The 25,166-nt window shown below is 42.0% G+C and overlaps 3 long non-coding RNA genes across 8 annotated transcripts; 2 read left to right on the top strand and 1 right to left on the bottom strand.

Moving 5' to 3' along the window:
- Positions 1–863: 863 nt before the first annotated feature.
- LOC119707092 lies at positions 864–15,935 on the top strand. Of its 6 annotated transcripts, none has more exons than XR_005258681.1 (4): positions 864–1,312; positions 2,222–6,482; positions 8,597–8,925; positions 11,026–15,935. It is a non-coding gene; the product is annotated as an uncharacterized LOC119707092 (long non-coding RNA). The 6 variants fall into 6 exon arrangements; XR_005258685.1 differs by having other exon boundaries at positions 11,458–15,935; XR_005258682.1 differs by having other exon boundaries at positions 868–1,312; positions 2,222–4,883; positions 11,026–15,933.
- LOC119707094 lies at positions 7,739–16,463 on the bottom strand. Its single transcript, XR_005258687.1, has 2 exons — positions 16,202–16,463; positions 7,739–7,855 (listed from the first exon to the last, which is right to left on the bottom strand). It is a non-coding gene; the product is annotated as an uncharacterized LOC119707094 (long non-coding RNA).
- A 112-nt stretch (positions 16,464–16,575) lies between these two features.
- On the top strand, positions 16,576–22,910 carry LOC119707093. The gene is made up of 3 exons (XR_005258686.1): positions 16,576–17,092; positions 19,586–19,770; positions 20,814–22,910. It is a non-coding gene; the product is annotated as an uncharacterized LOC119707093 (long non-coding RNA).
- The last annotated feature ends 2,256 nt before the right edge of the window (positions 22,911–25,166 follow it).

Below are 25,166 nucleotides of genomic sequence, written 5' to 3' on the forward strand. Positions count from 1 at the left end.
TGCAAGGGATGAACAACGATGAGCTTTGATGCAGATTGCTGGGGAGGCCACAAACATCTGCCACTGCTGTCCTCCCACCATCCCAGTGCACAGGGGGAGGTAACTCAGGGAGAGGCACATGAATGTTTTCTTTGCTGCTGTTTCAGAATACAGTTTATAAACTTTAGTTCTAGTGGTGGCCTGCTGATGCTATCTGCTGGCATGCAACCAGAATTGTGACCTGCAGCAGGTGAAGAAGAGCCACTTGTGGGGAAGCTCTTGAGATGTCCCACGTCAAGTCCACAAAGTCATGGTGCCTTTCTGAAGATGAAAAACTTTAAAAGAGTGATTTAAAGGTAAGAACACACACTGGCTCATTCAGGCAGAACCACTCTACCCCCACCCTGAACTTATCTTTAATATCTAATTATCAGGACTAATGACTGATAATGTGTCTCCAGTGTTCTCGACCTTTAATAATTCCTGTCCCAATATGCTTTACCGCTTTCCGGGGGAAATGTTATCTGAAGTGTGAAATTAACCATTCTTTTGTTATGAACTCACCACTTGGCCATAGCTGCTACATAGTTTCAAACCTGAAACATATTTGAACTGTTTCCAAGTTCATCTAGAGCGTGACCTTGTGTGTTTTAATAATTATAATTTCCTCAGTAAAGTACAACTCTAGAACCAGAGAAAAAATGTACAGACAGCTGCAGGGGTGGGTATGGCTGACCTTGATGATGAGCTTTACAAATATAGCAGAAGGAAAGCAATAAATCTACAAAACCAAAATGCTTTCTCATTTTAACCCCTAGTGTGCAGCAATGCCCTGATGGTAGAGGGGAGCAGACCCTCCTGCAGGCTGCCCCAGTGACCGTGGAGAGGGGAATGTGGAAGAAGAATACAGAGGAGGTACCAGCTTGATTTTCCTTTTCCTGTTGAGCTGCTCCAGTGTCAGATTTTCAGCTCCAGAGTGGTTGTGTAAATCAGCTGAAGGCAGCAGGATTTGCCCCTGCTCTGCAGAGCCCTGGGTATGCGTGCACATGTGAGTAATCCCGATGGAATCAAGGACTTGCAGGAGGAGCGGGCACATGAGTAATGTTTTGTAGATACAAGGGCTGGAATCTGGGCCACATGGCTCAGGACAAAGAGACATGTCAGTTCTGCATAAATAACACAGGCACTCAGCTTCCAAACTTCAACCTACTTAGCAAGTGCCAGAGTCACTCTTTCCATCCCACGACTCGGGAAACAGGACCAGGACATCCCGGTGACCTTCGCTGGAGCTCGGGTGAGCCCAGGGGCTGGGTGCTCCTGGCACCCAGGAGAGGTGGGTGCACTGCAGCCAGCGTGCTCTGATGGGGCAGGGAATGGGATCTCACTGTGCCAGAGCTGTGCTTTGTGCCCTGATCTTACTGAGAACAAAAGCCTGCTGCAGCCTGCTGTAGGTACCATCCCTGCTGCAGGGGAATTTGGACCATAGCAGGAGGAAATAGCCTCTGTTTCTCCTCCAAACACTTTCCCTCTGTACAGCTATCAGCTCCTAAAGCCTCAATGAAACGGGGTTAAATAACAATCAAAGGAGAGAGCCAGGGTGACAGACCACCCAGGTCAGGGTGCATTTGCAGGCATGCATTGCTCCATGCAGTGTAAGCCTTCTCTGAGCCACTTCTGGGGGATTTTACCATAGGAATATGACTAACACAACACTTGGCAAGGCAAAGACTAATAGTGTGATTGTTCTGTCGGCTTCTTCCCTTCTTGAGTAATATCGTGCTGAGCAGTGTTTTAGTGAGCGATCTGAAAGGCCTTTTCATTATTGTATCGAAAACTCCTCTGACTGCAGATCTCTTAATCAAAGGACTTTTATGTAAAGTCACATTTTTTCCAAAACCAGAAAAGTTCAGGCTCAGAGCATAAACATTAGACTCATTATTTAGAAATAGCAAGTAAGTCCTTTGGGTTCTGGTATCAGATCAAAGCTAAAAAATTAAATTGCTTCAGAAAAAAAAATTAGTTCATTTTGGGAATCAGCATATTTCTTGTTTGCTTTTTCATTATGGAGCTAAAATAAGGAATAGTGAGATTCTGTTGGTGGTTTTCAAGTGTTTTCCAAAACTGGATGGATGCTGCATGCTAAGTACTTCCACAGTCTGTGGAGGCAGAAAATATTTTGTTGACATGACAATAAAAGCATTCTGCAGACTTATCGAATTATTTTCTCTGTCACCATCCACAGCCACAAGAAAGCAGCATGATCCCCACACTGCCATGGAACAGGAACCTGCTCTCACCTGGCAGTGCCTTTGAAATGAAGTGCTGGAATCTGCCCCAACATGTGGAGGAAGAGATTTCTGACCAGGTTGTGGGTGAGACCTGGGAAGGGGCCTCAGGTCAGCAGTGTCCCCCACTAACACATGGCCTGCCCATGTTGTCCCAAAGAAATCACTCCTTTTGGGACTGCCTGGTGGTAACCACTTTACTAATGGTGGTTTGGGCAAAGATAATTCCAGTGGTGTCCATCTTCCTCCAGCCCCACCCACGCTTCTGTCTCCTCCTTCCTTGTGGCCCCCCCTGGTTTTTAGGTTGTGGACACATAAGTGGAATTGGCTCTTGGCACAGGTGCAGGATGGAGATGGGAGTGGTGGAGAGCCATGTCCCACAGATCAGACACTGCCAAGACAGACACTCTCTCCATCCAAGACAAATCCCACTCTGGAAACAGCTGCTGCTGACAGCAGCTCCCACTCTCCTGGTGGTGGTGGATGCTGAGTCCATGGTGCCGTCTGCCACGCTGACCGTGTGATATCTCAAGAGAGAGGGAGCAAGGGGAGATGCCAGACTAATATTTGGGCTTGCTTTATTATACCTTTGCCTTCCTAATTTTTTTCCCCAGCATCCATCACCTGTTATAATTCACGAGGCGAATGTGACCAACCTGAATTCCTACTGATTTTGTGAGCTCTGCAAGTGCCTCAGAGAGAGGTGGGACTCTCAAGAAGTACCAAGGAGAGCAGGCTGCTGAGGGCTGAGGAATGGCAGCAATGCCCACATGTTTTCTGTTTGTGACACCGTGGCTGATGGGAATCATTTAATCACACAGTGAGACCGGTTCACTCTACCTTTACACCAGTCCTTAAGATGTTTCCCTTATCTCTGACTTTCTGCAGACGGCTGGGGCTTTCCCTGCCTGGTTCCTCTGTCACCTACAGATGGCTTTCAGTGCTTAATCCTTGGGAAATGTGAGTTTCTCCATGACTCAGCCACAGTTTCTCTGCTTGGCTGTCACACGGTGTTTCATCTTTTCACTTCTCAGTCCACATCTGTACAAAGAGGTCAGTAACGAGAGGAAAACAAGCATAGCAGGGCCAGCTACACACAGATCCCCAAGTGTTGAGGGGCCACATAATTTCTTAAATGAATTGGTCACATGATACTCATGATACTCTTTTTTTTTCTTTTTCCTCCTTTACTGGGTAATTGAAACTTCATAGACATTAAGAATCTGAAACATGCATAACAGTTCTTTATGTACAAACAGCTTTTTCTCTGCAAACTGAGGGGTTTGTAGGGAAGAGAGTTCTGTGAACACTGGAGCAAGCAAGCACCTGTTTCCCACAAGCGTTGCAATTCCCACAACTGGCAGGAACAGTTGATGTTCAGGGTATAAATGCCAATTTTCCATCTCTACGTCGCAGGATTATCTGCGTTGTCCCCAGTTAAACCTCCTCACTAAATATATAACTAAATATTTCCAAATGACCATGTCCTGCTCCCTCTAATAAGTTCTGCCTTCATCTGGACAAACTTCTGCCCAAGTCTTTGCATTTCCTATAGACTCAACACTTGAAGACCTCAATTAATCTCCTAGACCAGGAGGTCTCCTACTATAGGAGACAGGAGCCCCAAGAGCATGGGTGGGTGAACTGGTCCCCGGGATCTTATTGAATGGGAGACACATGGCCATCAGATTGGCACCATGCCAATGGAAAGGTCCCTGCTGAAGCCAGGGTGTGTAATTCGACCTTGTAAATTCAGTAACATGGGAAGCAATTACACAGAAATCCAAGCTCCAGCAGGCAAGGCTGCACTCTGCTGCTCTTGGGCGAACAACACACAGTGAAGGTCGGGATTGAGCTGATGCTGAGCTGGCAGCAGTCCTCAGTCCTCTGGAATTCATGTCCTGTCTTCAGAAAGGAGGAATTATGTATAAAAATGTCTTCTGGTCACCCATTTCCACGCTGCCACTCAGCCCTGACCCATTATTTGGGAAATTGCTACTTGAGGAAGGAAAAGATAAATCAGTGTACATTGGAAAAACAACTCCAAACTCTGTCTCAAGGCAGGGAATCAGAGGAGAGCAGACTCCAAACTTTTCTACTAGTTCAGTAAAATGTTGTGATATGATCAACTAAGCAGGGGAAGTCAAAGACAAGCTGCCTTGCAGGCATTGCTGGGCAATATGAAGAGACCCCTGGGAAGAGACTTTCTGGCAGAAAGGACTGGGCTCAAGGAGGTAGAAGTGACCCTTTCTCAGATGTTATTTTCCTTAACTACATTCAGCACCATCTGATGGAGCTCACTGATCACACCATCACACTTCCCACCGCGGGGAGATCGTGTGTTACAGACACTGGAACATGGAGAGCTGCTCCTGGAAGCCAAGAGAGCAGCTGGGAAAACACCACAGCCAAGGCAGCTCTGCACAGGCACCACCAGACGGGGTCTGGACATGGGGACCCAGCCTCCAATGACCCTGCACCACACTCCAGGGACAGCACAGCATCACATCATGGCAGGAAAGCTGATTTTGGGGAAATGGAAATAACACCAGCGCAAATCACTCCCAACTGAATTGTTAATGGGCGATTCAGACACCATCAAAGTCAGGAGCACAGCAGGTTTGTGGCCAAATTCACTCACTCCATTCTCACACTGGGAGGGGAGAGGGTCAGAAGTAAAGAAATGTTATTCTGTGTTTGAAGGAAACACTCAACCAGAGACCTATTTTTCTTTCTATAAGAGAGTAAATTTGCCATAGCTGCAAATGAACTGCAGGGATCTACTACAAATCAGGATAAAAAAATAATTTTATTTCATTGCAATCAGAAATTTCAGAATTTAAGGAGTAGAAAGTATTGCTTTAAATAATGACATCATTTTATAATCTTATACTTAAAAATCTCTGCCTGTAAATATGGAAACAAAGGACATTATGAGCTTTTGAGGAGAACATAATAGTCTAAGACCCAGGGAGACTTCTGGTTCTCTGAAGCTCTTAAGTGGTCACCTAAACATCTTTTAAACTCTGGCCTGCCTGCATTTTTACAGGTGGCAGAGATTTTCTACTTGTTCCTCATGCCCAGAGTTCACCTTTCAGTGCTCCACTTGTTCCCTGTACACCTTGAGTCCTGGCTGTCACTCTTTGCCTCTGTGTCCTGAGCCCCTCTGAGCAGTCTTCATGTCTCTGGGCCACAGCGTCTCTGTGTTTCATACCTGAACCTATCCCTTTCCTTCCATATCTGCACTTATAAAGTATCTCTTCTTTTCTGGTATTACTTACTCCTAATCACTCTATAATTACATTGTGGAGCCCTGTCAAGCTCCCAGGAACAAAGCTCATATGAAGGATGCAAAAATGGACCTCTATCTCAGGGGAAATTGTGCTGTGGCAGAGATGAGGAAATTGTTTGATCATTAGCCTTATCTAGAACAAATTGCACATAATAACTTTTAATATTTTCCATCAGATTTGGTTCCTCAGACAGACACAATTTTTTTAATATTAAGCTGTATTTAACTGAGTCATCTAAGTATATCTGAGTCCCCAAAATAAGATACTTAAATGTGCATTAAGAAATAAACAAATCACTAGTCCACTGAATGTGGCCCTTGTTTCACTGCCCTTGACATAGGCTTTAGAACTCAAAACTTTTGTATTGACTTAAGATAAAGGCTGCAAGACCATAAGCAATGCATTGTTCTTATGGTACCCAATAATCTAGTCCTTTTATTTAAATATGATATAAGTAATCCCAGAGCCAATGAAAGCATGGAATGACTAGGTGCTACGTTCCACAAATACTGTATTGCATAGAAGAGTTTAACTCCTTATCTGAAAAACAGTTGGCTGTGACCGTATTAACAATTATATTATCAGTTTTCCTTGGCAACATTTATGTGTCAAAATGTATCATGGGTTTCACAGCTTAGTTCCAGAAATAGGCTGTGGTCCGGGTGACATCATACCTTCCCCCATAAAACCCTTTTTTTTTTTTTTTTTTTTCCTTTTCATCCTTCCATAAACACTTGTTCTCCCAGCCCTGCGCTGGACCCACTCAGGCCATTAAGGCATAACGAGCTCTTCCCAGCTCTCAGCATCCCAGTCCTGCAGGAGGGTTGAAAAGTTTACCAAAACAGCGCATTTTGTGCCGGAGAGCCGGAGACTTCGCGGCTCTGCCGTGGCGGGGCAGGAGAAGAGCAGAGGCCGCGCTAAAACCGTGAGCACTGAGCACTGAGCAGGCACCAGGGGCTGTGGGTGACTGAACGGAGCTGTCTGTCGGTTGGCTGTGTGATGTCAAAGGATAAAAATGTGTCAGGACTGGGAGGTGCAATCCCTCCCTCCATCCGCGCTCCGCGATGAGCTGATCGCTCCGCCAGCGGTGCGGCGCAGGGAGAGATTGTGAAAAGCCAGGAGCAGGCAGAGCTGAAACCCTCCTCCCCAAAGCCTAGCTGGGGTTTTTAAATACTAACAAACTGGATTCTTACAAAGGAAGCCTTACAAAGTGGCATTGTGAAACTGCATTGCAAAACTCAATTAAGTGAAGTTGCAAACAGCTATGCAACAGCGTTGTGTTGGAGTCTGGGTGCCATTTGGGTGATTCACCAACAAACATTGCACTGTCTTTTCAATTTTTTTTTTATTTTTTTGTGTGTGTGTCTTTTCAATTTTTTCACAAGTATATATTAAGGGAAAAAATTCTAGAATAGATTTATAGCATTCAAAGAAGAAAGGATATAAGGAATTCTGCCAATCCTTTCCTTCAAAAATAATGAAGGATGAAGTATAACTAAAAAGATGTAATATGTTGTTATGGTCAGTTTTGTGTCTTCATGAAAAAAGCCGCAGACCAAAACATTTTCCTTTATTTTGAAGGAGCAGTTTCCTCTATCTCAACATAACTGGCTTTTACCTTCAAAATCTAGGAAGTTACAAGATGGAGTAAAAAAAGAAACCAAACAACCAAAGAAAATCCACCACTGAATTGAAAAGTTGTCTTAGGAATCATTCAGGAAAACTTAAAAACTAAGTTCAACTTTGAACTTGAGTGTTTGGGCCACATTAAACTCCGGGACAGTGTTATTCAAGTTTTAGCCATTCCAGTTTTGATTTCATTTACTTTGGAAAAGACTTCAGCAGCAGTGAAGTTAAGGCACTCTGTCAGAAGCTGAAGAGAAGCTTTATAACATACTTTGAGATCTTTAGGGGATTTTTGGAAGCTTCTGTGTACTTCCTCATGCAAACAGCTCTTCACTGGACAAATAGCATCTGAATATTGGGATGTGCCTATCAATTCCTACAGAAGTTTAGAAGTGACACATAGCCCAAAATAAAGATATATTTTAAAATTTCTTGGCTTTTTTTCTTTTCCATTTCCTTTTTTTTTCTCCAAAAGCCAGCGGCATAATTAAAAAAAATAAGAGAGAGAAAGACAGAGAGAGAGGAAGAACCAGTGGAATTGCAGAACAAACAAGATGGCAAAATAACACAACTATTTTTTAATAAGCTGGGAATTTGCCTCAGTATGCAGTTCTTGGAGGAGAGGAAGTTTCTGTGAGCTGGCCAGATTCCCCGTTGCAGACATATGGACACCTGGAAGAAAAGACAAAAGAAAGTTTTATTCTTGTATAATCCTAAGGTTACCTTTTTGTGACAAGGATAAGTACACCTTATTAAGGAAAGCTTGAGAGATTGCAAAACCTGTAAATTGTAGCTTTTACTGGTAAATGATAAGCATAAACCCAGGATCTTTACTCTTCCTGTGAATGCAGGATAGTTCCTTTAACATTGATGGAGCTACAGAGCTGGAAAGTTGTTTTTGAGAGGATAGTGCAGCTGGTGAAAATAAAATACACTGAGAAAAGTGAAGGGGAGATGAGGAGGGAGAGGAAGGGGAAATTCTGTAAATAAAACCTATATTTGAGTTAAGCTCTTCTTGATCTTTAATGAGTTATGTTTCCTAAGGGAAGAGAGAAATAAGAGCTGTAATGAGGGAGACAAATACTTGTTGAAAATTCAGAAGATATTTTCCAGGGTCCCAGCCTTGAGGCTGAATGGTAACAGAGCTGGACTCGCCCAAGGGAAAACACAAGATTAATGAGGAGAGCTATAAAATCCAGAAGAGAAGAGACATGCAGAGCTATGTTCCTCTCACTGAGACTGAGCATGGGATAGAGGGGGATTAGAACCTAAACATTGCTCATGCGTCAACTTTTCTTCAAACCTAAGCTGTGGAAAGCTTCTTAGCTCTGGGATGATTTTGCTGGTCTTTCTAAACCTTAATTAGCTAGCTATTAATTCCCTATCATCATTATTTATTTTAATCTATTGCAGGGAGGCTCAGACCAGCTGAGAAGCTGGTGTGAGGGAGCTCTGGAGCACCACCGACTCTGTTCCAGTGACACTTTGCTGTGGGGGTCCAGGACAGGCAGAAGTAGCAGTTGATTCAGTTTATTCTGGGCTCTTTTTTAAGATGAGATGACCTGAATTATGCCTAATTGTTGGCAGTTGGCCTCAGCTGCTTTACAGGGTTCTCTGGTAGCTCTGGGCACTCTTGCTGGGGACATCAGCAGCAGAAGCCTCCCTTGATACAGAAGTGCTGGAAATGGACATTCAGCGCTACTTTTGACTTTAAAGGGAGCTGAAATTCAAGAAAAAAGTAGGTGAGTCGAGAATTCTCAAACCTTCTTAATGCACCAAAAAGGAAGGGGTGTATCTCTTTTCCTTCCCTTATAGAGATTTTCCTTAAAATGAAGTCATTCCACTTTGAGAAAAGCATGTGCTAATGCGTGTGGAAGTGTGTCACTCCATTAGATGTCATCCATCAGTTGTGACATTCCATTTTTAAAGGAAATGTGTTTTGCCATCAGGACTTGCAGCTACTAATATTACCAGTAGTCATTTTCATACTCCATGATCTGCAAGTACATCAACTTAAACAGCAAGGCTGCTCTTAGGAGGGAGCATGTGTTTATCCAAAGGCAGCACAGAAGTCACACAGGCTGCAGGTGTTTTACTGGAGTGCTTCAGAGGCACTTTCTCATTAGGGGTTGACACAGATGTGTCTGTACGTCTCAGAATTCATATTGGCTTACCAAACCTCTTAACATGTGCTTGCTGGGAGGCATTAAAAATATTACCATCCCCCTCGTGAAGTGCTTGGATAGGCTGTGTGTCTGTGTCAGTGCAAGTACAGTTCCTCAGGTGCTGCTTGTGTGCCCTTGTGACCAGACCTAAACTCTTTGTGGATGGCGCAGCCTCTGGCACAGGAAAGGATGGGAAATGCAACCACCTAAATGACATCTTTCAGCATTAGACTTTGTTTCTCTCACAGGGCCTGAGAAACACAGCATCTACCAGTAAAAGGCATCTCCCTTTGCAGTTAGAAATAAATATTTTCATGATATCTCCCAAATATTTGATGAAGGCAGAAATACTGAAAAATCTACAACTCTGAAGGCGTCTTCTTCCCACTGGCACTCTGGAAAGGGATGTTGTGGGAGCCAGCGGGACTTTAGGTCCACAGAGTCTGTACTTACTTGTCCATGAGACAAAGTGAATCCCCTCACGTTCTGAGTTTTGTGAAAAAGGAGAAGCAAAGTGTCCCCTCTCAGAAGGACCTGCCACACTCAGCTGAGCTTGGTAAAAGACACAGCCTTACTAAATCATTAAATTGAATAGAAACATCAGATGTCCACCACCATGGATTGGTGGGCATTGGTGCAGAAGAGCAGAAAATGAAGTTTCTGCTCACATATTCTCCAAGGTTTGTTTCACTCTATGCCAGTGGTGTGCTAGGGCACTTCTGCCTACAGATCATTACCAGGGTTGATGGCTTTTTTTCACACCAGAAGTGGGAATGTAGGGAACAGGTAAACGCACTCCTGGTCTGTCTGGAACATCATATTTCTGCTGTCACACACATCCTGCCCTTGGGTGTCACAAGTCAACTTGTGGCAAGAAAGTGCATTTGTCAAACACATCTGTTGACTTTTCTAAGCAAGTTGCACAAGATGCTCACCTCTAAAAAAAAAGGATTGTGTTGCAGCCAACATTGCTATCAGAGCTCAGGAACAAATAAACGTGTGGCTCATCTCCAAGGGGCTTTCCCCCCGTTTCCTCACAATTGACAAAGAAACCAATGTTGTTTAAGAGTAAGACAGGATGACAAATCCATGCATGTGCTCCACTTTGTAGCTGTCTGAGCCTGCTGCTGCAGAGTTGTCTTAAGAATGACGGCATTATTATATATTTCCTGGCACAGACAACCTAAACTGATGCCCATTTTCTTCCATCTGCCCTGGGAACTGCAGGGAAAAGAACAGACAATTGTACCCAGGATGGATTAAAACAGGAAATATCATCTAAAATAATGGAAAAACTGGTTGTCAAGCAAGAAAAAAGAATAATAATTTAAAATATTAACAGTGGACAGATTTCTGTGGTGGTACATAAGTGGATGTAAAACTGGAATGGAATGATCTCAGTAGAGCAATTGTGTTGTGTTATGTCACATTACGGCCCCAGTTACTTCAGTTCATTCAGTGACATTCTTTGGGATGTCTACAAACATTAAATAGTTGGTTAGGATGTTGAATTTTTTGCAGTTTGAAATACATATCCAGCAGAGAAAATCTTGACCAATTAGAAAAAAAACACAGACAGGTGCCCTCAAAGAATCTCAGTGCAGTCTTAATGTTTGTCAGGATTCACCTAATAACAAATGACAAATTAACCATTAACCAAATATTCCATCTCCTCAGGGAACCTGTCAGGCTTGTAGGCAAAGGAAACCAAGCTGGGCCATGGAGGGATCCCACACAGCTGGCTGCAGCCAGAAAAAGCTGCTCCTCTGCCTCCTGGGCTGCTCTCCTGTGTCTGAGACTTCCCATCTCTAGGGAGTCAGGCTGGAAAGGAGTTTGCTGTGGAAGCTGCTGCTGCTGCAAAGTTAAGATCTGATTACAGGGAGAAACAAAGCAGAGCCAGCTAACAGCTCTCTTCCTCCTCCTGCTTCTGCCACTTACTCCTGGCTGCTCTTCTCCCACATAAGGATGGAGAAATATGGTTTGCAATTGTATGGAAACTCCTTGTAACCTCTGACACTGCTGCCAGCTCCTTGTATCTTAGAAGCCTACTTAAATTACAATAAAACAGCTCACAAGTCTGCCCTTCTTCCTCCTGTTTCCTGTAACTAGAATTAAGCTCTGCCCTGACTCCCATAAAAACCGTGGGTTTATGAGCTACCTGCACGTCAAGAAATTCCTCGTGGGAGATCCATTAATGAATGAGAAACAGCAGAACTGAGAGAGCTGGGGAAGAGTCTGCACCTGGAGGAAAGGTCTGATGGAATCATCCCTGAATGGTGATGGTGAAGGCTGGAGTGTGCCCTTGGATGTCCCTGTGAAATGGAACTGTCTGCACACAGCCCTGGGCAGCCTAAGTTAGCTGACCCTGCCTGAGGCTGGGTTGGACATGATGACCTCCAGAGCCCCCTTCCAACCTCAACCATTCTGTGACTTTGTGAGCCCATTGATGAACTTTGTTTTGTCCAATTCATGCAATTTATCACTGCCTTCGTATCTCATGGCTGTAGCCTCTATTTCCTACATTTAGCTACCCATTTTATGTATTAGGAAAAGAAAAAGACCTCCCTGCCTCACAGATGCCTTCTGCTGAGACTTGCCCCAAACGCCTCACCCCTTGACAGACCTGTAAATCTGATGGCACTCTCCATTTGGCTCATATCTTTGGCTTGGGTGTGGAGGCTCTGTGGGGAGATGAGGGACTGGGAACTGGAATATTTTTTCTATCTTGCTCCCTGGGGTTAAATATATTGCTTTCCCTTGGTTTAGACCGGCAATTTTCCCACTGACACCCTGGGTGGTAACATGGCCACACTGAATTCAGACTCCCCCTTGGGCTCACTGGAGACAGAACTTCAGCCTGTGCTTTCTGTCGCATTGCCCTAGGTTAGCTCTAACATTTAGGACCTTTGAAAATGACACACAGGAGCCCTGAAGCTCCTCTTCCCAGCAAAACAACTGATTTAGAAAGATCTGGTCTTTGACTCCTGGAAAATTATTATCTGTATTCAGAGGGATGCAAATTCTAACCACTGAAGATGATCTGATCTCCTCTATGACTCACTCAATGTCATTTAACTGCAGAATTCTCTAATTCCTTGATTAAGAAAAGTCTTATCTGTAGGCATCTAGTCACCATCTGAAGGCTTGAGGAGACAGACAGATAAAAAACACTCCTTCATCTCTTTGCTGTATTTCTTTCTTAGACATCAGTCTGTTACATCCTCTTTACAACCTGTCAATGATTACAGTAATGGGAGAATATGAAATATAGGGACAGCTTAGTGATTTAGAATCAGAATGACTGGTATCCCTCAAAGATAAGGGCATGTGAAACTTATCAATATGTATTAGAGTGTTTTTAATTTGGAGAGAGAATTCCAATAGGGTCATTTGGGAAAATAAACAAACTTGCTTTCACATTGCTGAGATTTTGACTTTGTTTTTCAGTTATCAAACACGCCAGTCAGCCCAGAGACTAATGAGAATTCCACCCACCAAAACCAATTTATGTTCATAATGAGTAGAAATGGTTGAAAATTCTGAGTTTTGAGTGCTTGATAAAAGTGTGTCAGTCACTTCATTTTTCAAACAGGAAAGAATCGATTCTGATATAAATATGGTCAAAGACTCTTTTCCATGCAAATTTCCTGTGTAACTAATAACATGTTGGGTTGAGTTTGTTCATTTTTTAAGTACAGAGGTCTTCACAAAAGTTGTGGTTGATCCTGAATTAGGATATGGTTAATATAAATGTAACACCCAGAGAAAGAAAGCCATAAATCAGACTGTCTGTTTATGATCATAAAAAAGTTATTACCTTTGCACTAATGCTTTGTCTTCACTAGAAGGGAAGAAGAAGGAGCTAATTTGAAAAAGACAACCAAAAATTTACTTCAAAATTAGTTGGTTGCAGCTCATGCACCAATCCAAACTCTGCTAGCATTTGGCTATTTTAGTGTAAAAATATATATTTTTTCCTCCTGTCAAGTAATCCTAAGATCAGGAGGAAGATATGGAAAAGGTCAATAAGGATCAATTTTTGAGAGGGACAGATTTCCCATTAATGAGTGCAATAGACTGATCACTACAGAAAGAATACAATTTAGTGATTAAATCTAAGAAGTATGTATGTTTTTCTTGTCAAATGTCATTCCCTTTAAAACTTGGCAATAGTAACTTATTGCAATTTTCTTTCAAGTGAATTTCAGCTGGGCTGTGACTCTGTGTGTAATCGTTTTCTCATGATGGTAGTAAAATTTGACATATCAACTGTATATTTATAATGGAAATAAACTTCATTATGAGTCCCCAAAGGGATCTGATCTAAATCTCACTGAATGAAAAATGGAAAGACTCCCATTGACTTCTCTGATCTTTGGTCAAACTATAGCTGTAGAATTCTCTCACTTTCCCCCTTTATGCTGTGTTTTTGGAAACCACATGTATTTTAAATCTGTGTATCCTAGTCATATCTTGTTTTGTTCCCATTGCCTCGCAGAGCATTAGAGGTGCAACTTGCAATGTAAAACTGAAAAATTATCATCTTGTTTCTGGGCTGTTTTCTTGGCAGCAGAGTGTACAAGTATTACAGGGCTAAAATCCCAAGTTTACATTAGGCTGCACAGAGCAGATTTCACAGGAAGGTAACTGCTGACTTCTGTAGCATCATGACCAGTTTCAGGGGAGTAGAATTTGGCCCCATTTCTGCAAAATAACTGTGGCTTTCCTTAGCAGTCTGATCATGTCATAATTCACTTTAATGCTCATGTATACTGGCCCAAGGGCTTATATAATTATTATGCCTGTCTCATCATGAAAGATGGATAAGTCACACCTGAATACAAGAGTAGGAACTTGTTGTTTTGTTTAGATTTTAAACATTTTAAAATCATTATTAAATGAGCAAATTACACATGCCCTGCAGAAGAGGGTACAAGTCAAAGATCTCTGGGCACTTCTTGCTACTCCTGCTATGGATTTTGAAGAGTAATATTTCATTAGAAGGAAACATGGATTAATAGGATTGTGGTGAGTTTATGTGCATATAATTCAGGGAGTCAAAAACAAAGAGAAATTCATTGTGAACTGCATTCCAGTGGGAATTCAGAATATGTCATAGATCAATTAATACTTTACTGTAAGCCACAGGATGTCATATTCATGGGGGACCCTAATTATGCAGATATGTGTCAGGAGTGTTATTTACACAAAGCCTTCTGAATAACACAGATGATCATTTCTAGTTAAGATAAATTCCCAGGAGATGGGTCTCCCCAGAGTGGGAAGCAGAGATTCCCACATTAGCTGAGCCTGCAACACACATTAAAGTGACAAAAAGTTAAATATTCTATGAAAAAAGTGTCAAGGGAGATGAAGATATATAAACCCTAGGGAAGAGGGTAAAAAGGATCTCTTTCACTTCCACAGCCTTATACCAAGATCTTTGGAGGTTCACAAATGGAAGCATTAAAACCCTGGACTGTGGTAAAATGAAGAAGATGCTGTAGGCGTGGGTTAAATCAAGATTCCTCATGAAGGAAAAGTGCCATGCTGGTGGAAAAGCACTCAAGGGCACTGAGAAAGCTGTTTCCAGTCACTCCACACAAATTGCACAGTTCCCTTCCTGCCTCACTGGATACATTCAGACCTTCACTGTTAACTGGTATATATTTAACTTTGTGGGGTTTTTTCCTGATTAATTTAATACTTGAGGAGATAACTATATTAAACACTATGAGTACTGGTTATTGCAGGGACTGAAAAGAGTAGGAGTATGGGACTGCAAAAGGCAGTTTCTTCCTTTTATTTTTCCTATACTCTATGTTAATGACCTTAATTTTCTTTCTTCTCCAGCCAAATCAGCAGAATTTGTATTAAGATAGGTACTAAATGATTGCATTATTCAAGGCCAGCTCCACTCCTGGGGTCACTGTTACAGCTGGCTGACTGTAGAGCTATAACATCCTCCCTCCTCACAAAGAACACGTGACAATTAGATCAGCTTTACCTCCTCTGAGGAAGAGGACGAGACAAGGGCTGAGTGTTCACATCCTGCCTTCTCTGACTCAGGAAAAACCAAATTTTGAGCTGCCACTCTGGCAACTTCTGCTCCTCTGCTGCTTTCACATGGTCAGTTAACACTGAGATCTACAGCTTTTCTTTCTCTGTCACCCTGATGGTAGATGTCATGTCCCAAAGGCTTTGGGAATTACAAATATTATAAAATCCAAAGTCCTCATTTGTCACAAATAAAAACAGATAAAAGCCTAGGAGGCCAGAAGTGCTCCATTGCTGACTGTGTTGATTGAGTTGTCCCTGTCAGCTAGGGTCCTGTACTTCCTTCTTTTTCCATGTAAGGGAAGGTTTCAGCTGGAGGACACTTGGGTTGATGCTAATTGACCCATCCTGGCTGCAAGAGCTTTTATCTTTGTGGCAAAATTAATCCTAAATCAATATCATCCATTCAGCATTTACTTTCAACCCAACCCAAAGTGAAAGCTCAGTTTTAGGTAAGGCTGTGCTCTACTTTATGCTGCAACAGTGCTCAGAGAGGCTACAGCAACATTCCTGAAACCAGCCTTCCATAAAGCCTTGTGACCTGCTGAAACCCAAGTCATGATGACACCTCTAGCATCTCCCACAATATTTGATAAGTAAAACTCAATAAACTGAGTTTATGTCAACTATCCCTTCCTCAATTTTCCTCATAACAGTTATCTTGCATTTTGTCTGAATTCTACCCTGTCCTCCATCATACTCCAATGAGAACAAAACACAGCTCAGTCCTGTCATCTGCCGAATCTTCTTCTGCTATTGCAGTCACCTGCCATGGCTGGCCAACTTCATTCCTTACCTTTTGTCAGACGTTTGCTCTCTTGGTGAAATATCTCGGTGCACCTCATGAAACAAATCCAAGGATTTGCCGGGAAGCAAAGGGAAATTTCAGGCTGAAAGCAATGGAGGTTCTGGCTGTAAACTCGTGAGGATGGCAGGGAGTAAACAGGGTGATTTGTCCCGCTGAAATGTTTCAACTGAGTTGGCAAAATCATGGTTGGCAACTGCGGAGCACACAAGTATCAAAGGGAAGTAGGGGTTAAAAGGGAGAAACCCAGTAAAAGAATGTATCCTTTGTGCAGGGAGGTTATGGATTTAACAGATCTCTGCTCAGTTACTTAATAACACACCAGATGCCAGGGACCTCTCGGAAAATGGAATTACTTAGAACTCCAATGTCAGAGTGTTTGCAGGCATTCCTCCTGGCTGTCCACACTTCTGCCACAATAGCTCGAGTTTTGTGTTCTCTCCTCTCAGGGTTTCTGCTGTGGATGGATGTCATTGCTGTGGCTCTGTTTGCCATGGAGCAAAGGGACATTCATGGGCCACAAAAAATCTGGGGACAGAGCCCTGCCATTTCACCACTGCTGTAAAAGGGGCAGCTTTTAGTGAGCCCTCTCCTCCCGACCACCAGGTCTTGCACTTCACCAGGGGCTGTGAGTAAAGCTGAGCAGAATGAAAATCGTTTCCACGGCACTAATCACTTTAAGAATTTCAAGCCTGGATGCCAGGAGGGTGATGAATAAGAGCTAAACCACCTTGATGGATCTTGAAGTTTCACTGGAATTTCCCTTGCCTTGAAAATGGAGTCCAGCCACGATAAGAATTGCGACAGCTTTCTTCACTGATGGACCTTCAAAGAGATCCCTCCTTCCAGGTGTATCAGACAGGAGATTCCGAGGAGAAGGAGGTATTGGGGCTTTGCTGAGGTAGTAGTTAAAATTTTAATTTTATCTCCCATCATAAACAGAGCCAAGCTGCCCCTGTCATACAGCTCTGTCAGACCATTTCAGAGACAGCCTGGCTGAAGCCACCCACTCCACCTCCTGCAATCCTCCCTCTAAAATACTCTGTATCAAAATGCTTTGGGAAGCAGCTGTCCCAAATTCTCCATCAGCATCTGGCCTTATTTTTTTCCTTGGCCCAGAATTTCTAGGGGTCTTTACTAATATTAATGCAAGACTAAATATCTGCTCTGACCTTACTGGGAAACTGAAATTCTGGGAAAGATGGAATGTATTTGCAATTTTTAAATCTTCTTTAGCAATTTTTTAAAAATTATTTCTTCATGAGCAACAGGGCATTAAACTGATTAGGTGTTTTTTGATTAACTTCATTGACTCACAATTGGGATTTATCCACAGGAACCAGCTTCTGTTCCTCTACCAAGACCAGCACCATTAGCTCTGTCCCTGCTCTCAGCTAGAGAGAATTTTTACCTTCACTCAGGTCCTTCCTCAGGACTCTGATGAAATAAATTCCCATCCAGTTATTGTTTGACCTGCAGAGGGTTTCATATGTATCAAGTTTTTATTTTGCAACCCAGAGACCACTTTGGGTTTTTGGTTTAAATATGATCTAGATGGAGTACCAGTCTTATTCTTGCATGATTTTGCCAGCAGATTATGAAAGCTACCGATGGAATGGAAATGGTGTTAAATCAAAATTGAAGGCTCATCTAATCCCATGTCAACACAGCACTTCAAATAGGGCCTAAAAACCACAGTTGGCTTTTATATGAAATAGAGACGAGCATTTGCTAAAAAATAAACTACACAAAATATGTGTGCACTTCAAAACAGCTGACCCTTGGGCACATGAGCCTGTGGTCACATCCATGAAAGCAGGGAGAGCTGTGTTATTTCTCTGAGCTGACAGACATGTTAAGAGGCACCTGGGTAATGAGCCAGCACTTTCACTGCTACTCCAAGCTCATCTTGGCTGCATCTGCTCAATAAACAGAGGTCTGTGGGAACAGAAAGATTCCCAAATTTGTCTAGCTTTTTCCAAGTGCATTCATTTTTTCTCTCTAAATTCCTGAGTTCTCTTCTGAGAGGCTGTCAGAAAGAACAAATGGAAACAATGTTTTTTTACAGATGGGAGGAAATGTGAAGTAGACAGATCCCACCCACTCTACATGCTTTACCTTCTTCCTACCAGCCAAGTCACAACTCTTTTTTAAGCAGATCCTCTGCTTGTACTGCATTTGTGTTGTAGGTGAAACCTCATTGCTGAGGAAGAGCAAGATTCCCTGAGTCATCAGATTAAACACCTTAGTAGTTTAACACTTCCAAGATGCTTTGGAGCAAAGGTGTGAGGATCTAATTTGGTCTTAAATTTCAGTATCTGATTCTATGGGCTCTTGTTTCCTTGAGCAGTCAAGAGTGGAACAATGGGAGTGGTGATAAGCTTTCCTCAGGAACTCTGGCAGGGATATTATCTACCTAATGTGATTAGTATGGTAAATACCTTTGTAGTGCAAAGCTAAATAAGATTATTTGGATACCATGAAACAAATAAATAAATAAACACATGATTTCTTAAAGAGTCAATATGATTGAAATATGCACCTGTGATCTTATTTGCCAAGTGGTCTGTGGTCCTGTGCAAAAGAAGGGGTTTTATTAGCTTCCCCATCCTGCATATTCATTTTACCTCCTCCCCAGCTCCTCACCTCAGCTGACTTAGGGCAGGCACCATCCACCCTATCTGGAATAAAAATAAACAGTCCTTCTGCCCTCCTTGTAAAAAAAGCAAGTTTAGCTGGTGCTCCAAAGCCCTGAACTGGGAGAAATTGATTGATTTACAGTACAAGTGATCTCATGAGGAGTCCCTTACATCATCAGGTTGTAGATTTAATTCTACTGAAAATAAATTTCTCATCCCCCAAGCATAAATTAATGAGTCAGTAATTTACTGAGTCAGTAAATGATAAATCTTTCAATAGAAGAGAAGAGGTAAGAAAAGTATTCTTCAGAGAAGCATTAATGTGTTGTCCTCTTTATTTGGTGCAATAATCACATTAATTAAGGCAATTTTAATTAAATTATTTTCACCTAGACTGACTCCAAAAATTGCATTATTAACGATAAGAACACTAATGGCTCATCTATGCTGCAGTGGGTTTTAATGACAGCTGTGTTAACTATGAGAGCTTGCACCCCACAAGATTTTCAGATTAAGCAAGTGGGTGTGTTGCACCCACTGCACAGACAGAAATGTCACTATTGTCCACATTGTTTTTATTCCTGCTCTTTCTCCACAATAGCCCAACTCACTGTATCCTTGCCTTCTTTGTCTAGCTTGACATTTGGTCCCACACCACCAAATAGTGTCTGGTTGGAGGTAACCAAGTAGGAGTTGGTTGCACTTCAGGTCCTTTTTTTCTTTCTTTTCTAAACAGGTCTGTGTGATAACAGAGCAGTGTGGCATTTCTGAACACCACAGGGGCACCCACTGTGGAAAAGAAGCCCCTACCTACATTTTTATGGTCTGTCCACAGATGAAAAGGTGCCTTGACAAGATGTCCTTCTTCGTACTCTAAACATGAAACCTGTAATTAAATAGGAAAAACGAAGTTACCAAGCAGTAAGTACTAAAAAAGCTCACACTTCAATAGTGTTCTGTTTCTAGGAGCTCGGGTTTAACCTGAAAGGGTGGAAATGGTGCAAAAAAGCAGGTCACAGCTATTTCTAGAAATTGTGGAAGTGATTGGAGCCCCTTGACGCCAGGAGCTGGAATTTCCAGACAGTAAAGTAGCACTAAGGTAGACTGTATCTGATGCCAAGGAGCTGGCAATTATTATTAATTCAACCACAAGTAAGTGCATTTCAGGTAGGATTAAAAGGCTGAATTAAGACTACAATAGCATGGACAGTCAGCTAAGGGTGGAAGTCCAGGCTGGCAAGTCAAGCTCTGCCCATTGGAATGTCCCATGAAAACAGGCAAAATGGCACAGAGATCAAAATGATTTAGCTCTTGGAGGTCTTACTCTCCCTTTGTTTTGGAAATGAAGACACTTCATAATATAGAAATTCTGGTGATTAGACTAGATTAAGTTTCTAATTACTTTTGCAATCTTTCTTAAAAGGAGCCCTGAAATACAACAGTGACTATTACTTAGGTAAAATACACATTTTACAGTCTTCCTAATTACATGTGTTTCACCAGCAGTTATTATGCATAGTCAATTAAACATGCAGTGGAAACACCTTAAATTGCATACCATGGACAATACCGAGTAAATAAATAATTAGGGAGTTATTAAAATGCAAATTCATAACATAAGGAGCAATTATGGAAGAAGAAAGTATTTTAGTTTATGACTTATTGACCATATCAGCTCTTCTGGTGGGTCCTTCTGCATTAATGTGAATGCTGCTGACACAAAAGACAAAGCAGCAAAATTGTTTGTTTTGGTCAATGCCTAATTACTTACAGCTTTTAGATCTTGAGGTCTTGGCTTAATGGATTTTAATGGCTCAGAAGAAAAAAGGAAGATCACTGCACACAAAAAGTCTTCACAAGATTCTGGAAAACAAACTTTTTCTTTGCCCTTTTATATTTTCTCTATATCTATCTTTGTCTATCATTCAAAATTGGTATTTTTTTTTCCTTTCTTTCAAATTTAGCTCACAGAAAAAGAACCATCATGTTTGCCAGATTTTTATCAGTGAAATCTGAGATCAAATGGAGCTTGGACATCAGAAACTGGCATAGACCCCATGCGTTGTGATTTTTCAAGCTTCAGATGGGTCCTACCTGATGCATGGTCTCCTGCTTTGGATCCACGGAGCTTCAGCTGTGCCTCGTGGGTTTTGGACACGAAACTCAGCAATGGACTACTCTGCCCAAGAGCTCATGCAAAGTAACACCAGAGATTATCTTTTATGGTCAAACACATTTTAATCTCTTCAAACAGAAGGCATTGGATGTTCGCAGATGAAGGTGTCTTGAAAATGTTGTCCAGGGAGGTCCTTGCAGTGCTCTGGTTTGTTTTAGGGCCTCTTTTGTCCTGTTTAAACCATGAAAGCACAATTTACAGCTCATGCAGTAAGGCACGCTGTGTGTGCTGAATGAATTTTATTCATATGAGGAACAGACTCAGATTTCTTAAGCTGATAGTGTTTTCAGTATTACCTTAAAAGTCCTCTATACAATGTTTAAAAAAAAATTTGAAACCTAAAGTTTCTTATAAATACATTTTTCAAGATGTAGGAGGAAATTTCTATGTGTTTCTGCTCCTAAAAATGATATTAGCATTATTTTATTGACATTGATTCCAGCTTTGTTGCAATAACTTTCTTCTGGTGCTGTGGTCTTTGCTATGACTTGGCTAGACTTGTCTAGAAAACCAAAATTAGAAGAAGAGTTGCAGTTCAGAAAATATTTATTGCTATACTAATTACATGTAAAAGTAATTTATACAAATCATATATTGCAAAATTCCTCCAGGAAAAATAAAAAAGCCCCCACATAGTAGTTGGAATAAAACAGCTGGTTACCTTTCAGTTTTATTGGCATGAACACTGTGATTGCATCAAGCCAACTCCTCAGCTAATGAAAACTAGCAAAGCTCTATTGCCTCCAGTACCCACTGCTTCAACCAGAAATAAATCTTTGGCTCTCACATTGTATGTGCAAGGCAAGTAAATTTAGGGATTTTTTTTTTTTTTTTTTAGATAAAAAAGAAAAAGACAAAAACTACTGGCTGAAAGTTTTCCCATGTAGGGAAGTAACACACCCCAGGCCAGGCACCTCCCTGTGGTTTGGGGTGGAGGTTGAAATAAAAATGAGGGGTCTGGGATGGAAACTGGGCAGTGAGCAGATGATCCCACATCTCGTGCAAATGTCCTGCCTATTATTTATTCAGTGTACTGATTATTATTTTAAGGCTTTTATTTTCTAATTGCTCATGGCTGTACCAGAGTGTATTTTACATATATGTATTTGTATATATCTTTAGTCAGCAGAGCTTCCCCTAAATAAAACTAAAAATGCTTCTTAAAGTCCCTGGGAGTTTGGAGGTACCGGCTTAAACCAGGCAAGCCATGAAGAAAATCAATGAAAAAGGAAAAAACAGAACAGTGTACATGTGCTGTTATCTCTCCAATAACTTCAGCATAATAAGGTTAGAGAGGAAACTCAGCTAATCATTGTACATTTTTCTTATTAAAAAAAAAAAAGGAAAAGTTCCTCACAAAACCATGGGAATTAATGTAACTGGTTTCAGTGAATTAAGGAAATCATGTGTGACATTCTTTTGTGAAAAAAAATCCCTTCTCTTTTCCTTAGCTCTCCATTTTCAGCTCTATACATTGAAAAACCATGTGGGTCATATCTAATTAAATGTGGACTCCTCTGACAAAGCATTTTTGCCTGGTTTTAGATAGCAGCAATCTGTAACTGATGTGATCAATTCTTCCACATCTGCCACAGACACAATGTGTTCTGTAAGGCACACAGGCCTGGGGCTGTGAGAATTCATTTCAGCTCCCAGCTGGGCACAGTGCACCCAGAATGGTTCTTTTCTGCCCAGTTTGGGTTTTCCCAGCTCTGAAACAACTTCTCCATCTCCAGGTACTGCTGTCTGGCTGAATATGTTTATGAATGTAAGGTGCTTAGATGAGTCTGTGGACAGATAAGTGAAAAGTGAATTAAAACTCTTCATTTCATTAATGTCTCAGTCTTTAACTGCCTCTCCACACTAATAAAATGTTAGAAATATATAATGCACTCACATCATGTTGTCTTTCAAGCAAATGGTAAAAGAACCACAGTAACCAATTTAAAATATGCATGAATACATATATTATGTTTACATTGGTAAACCCAGTCTGTTTGTACTAGGAAACATTTTTAGCAAATAATTTTATTTATAACTCCTGTGCAAGCATTCCAGACAGAGGTGGTCTGTAAATTCCAGAAGACTCTATTTAAAAGGGAATTCTTCAACTAAAAAATGAAACTAATAATAACTCCTTGAGGTGCAAGATACTGCTGCAGCTGATACCAAGTGGTAATCTTTGGAGAAATGAACTCAATTTTGTTTTGACACTAATATAATGCTCTATGATTTCACTGAGAAAGCATTATCTATCCCTGCTCTCTCTGCCTCCAATAAAGTTTTACAAGCAATAAAAAGGCCTGGAGATCAGCTATTTTCCTATTGGTGCTGTTGGAGGTTTCCTTTTGATGACTCCCGACAGAAACCTCCCTGGTGAGATATTGCAAGGAGCACTTTGGTGCCACTTCTCAGTTCAGGTGTTTGGTGTGAGCTGCAGAGCCTGGGGATGGACAGGCACTGGCAATGGCACGGTGATTAAAGGGGAGAATGTTCTCAGATAGGAGGTTAAATATACATTTAAAACACCTCTGGTTTTCTGAGCACTGTCTCCTTGGCTTCTCCCTTCAGAGGGTGGCAGCGTGCCTTGTCCCCACGGCCAGGTGCTGGTGCCTTCCCCAGGTGGCAGAGCCAGAGCTGCTCCACGTTTGTAATGACACTGGAGACAGGGGAACTCCCACTTCCTACCCTAAATAACTCCCTTGGGGCTAATCCAGTTTGCTCTGAGCCAAGCACCAAGTCTTTTCAAACTGGTGCAGCTCTCCTACTAAAGTAGCAATTAGGAGAAACATTGCCAATTAGCTAATTGCATTTCTCACAGCTGCCTCAGTACAGATTGCCTTATATGTCATAAACTCCTCCATGCTTTATAAATGACTTATCTCGGAAGTACTTTTTATAAGCAATGTGTTCATTTATATTTAAATTCCAGGAAAGTTGTTGGCTTTCCTGTTGCCTTGTAGAACAATGTACCCATCCAGATTTCCTCAAAGGGTTTGTGAGCCCTGCGCTCACAGAGACCTGAGCAGGAGCCACAGCACCCTCCAGCTCAGGAAATAAATCCCAGTTCCTGCTGCACACCAGGGAACATCCACAGGGACACATCTCCATAAAGACGTGTTGCCTCTACTCTCCTTGAGTGTCCACCTCTGCCCACTGCCAGGAACAGGATATGGCTCTGCATGGCCTGAGAGGGCTGGAACTACCCAAAAATGGTAATTCTTTGCTTGTTATGTCTTAAGATTTTAGCTGGAGTGCACCAGCCATGTTACTCACTTCCTGCCCTTCCTCCTGGAGCCAGTCACAGGAAAGGAGGAACAATGCACCCTTGGGCACTGCAGTCCTCACCTGGCAGGTCACACAGGGCACTGGTGGCACGTGGCACTGGGACAGTCACCCAGCCCAAGATGGAGCAGGAGCAGTGGTGGGAGAGCCTGACCTGAGGGGATGTGCAAGATGATGCTCTTCAGATTTCCTCAGATTGATTTGAATTCCCAGGCATCCTCAGTTCTGCTTGATCCAGTTGTGGTGGAACTTCTGCTGCTGCACAGCCCAGAGCTGCAAGAATCTGGCATGTTTTTAAGGTGTTACCTGTCCTGCTTCTGCTGTGTTTATTTACACCATTGCACAGAAAGGCTCTTCTCCAGAGACATCTCCCATCCTGTGACTCCCCATGGGCACAAAGCAGACCTCTGCCATTCCCATCAGCTCCAGCCAGTCAGAAAAGCAGAGGGATTGAATTTAAATGCAAAACAAAACAAAAAGTTTCCACAAGAGTAAAACAGCCTAAACTTGGTGCACAATAAACTCTGGTCTGTGCTGCAGTCTTATTCCATCCAAAACAGAGCATAAATGGTCTTCCTGTGCTAAATTGCCCACAGATATATTCTTTAATTCCAGGAAGAATTCTCATGTTTTTCAGAATTGAACTGCCTAACCTTTTTTACCTCCTTGCACTGTATCTTTTTAAATTGCTTTTTATTGGCAAAGACTTTTTTTGTTATTTTGTGTGAGTTCAGGTCTTGCCAATGTTTCAGTGCAGTTGCTAAGTCCTGCACATACTTAAAATGATAGGCTTGAGCCATCTTTGATCTGAAGCCAAATGGGTTTTAATACTGTTATCTCTTTAAAAGCAGTGCTC

Source organism: Motacilla alba, chromosome 14 (genome assembly GCF_015832195.1).
Source record: "Motacilla alba alba isolate MOTALB_02 chromosome 14, Motacilla_alba_V1.0_pri, whole genome shotgun sequence".
Taxonomy (NCBI): Eukaryota; Metazoa; Chordata; class Aves; order Passeriformes; family Motacillidae; genus Motacilla; species Motacilla alba.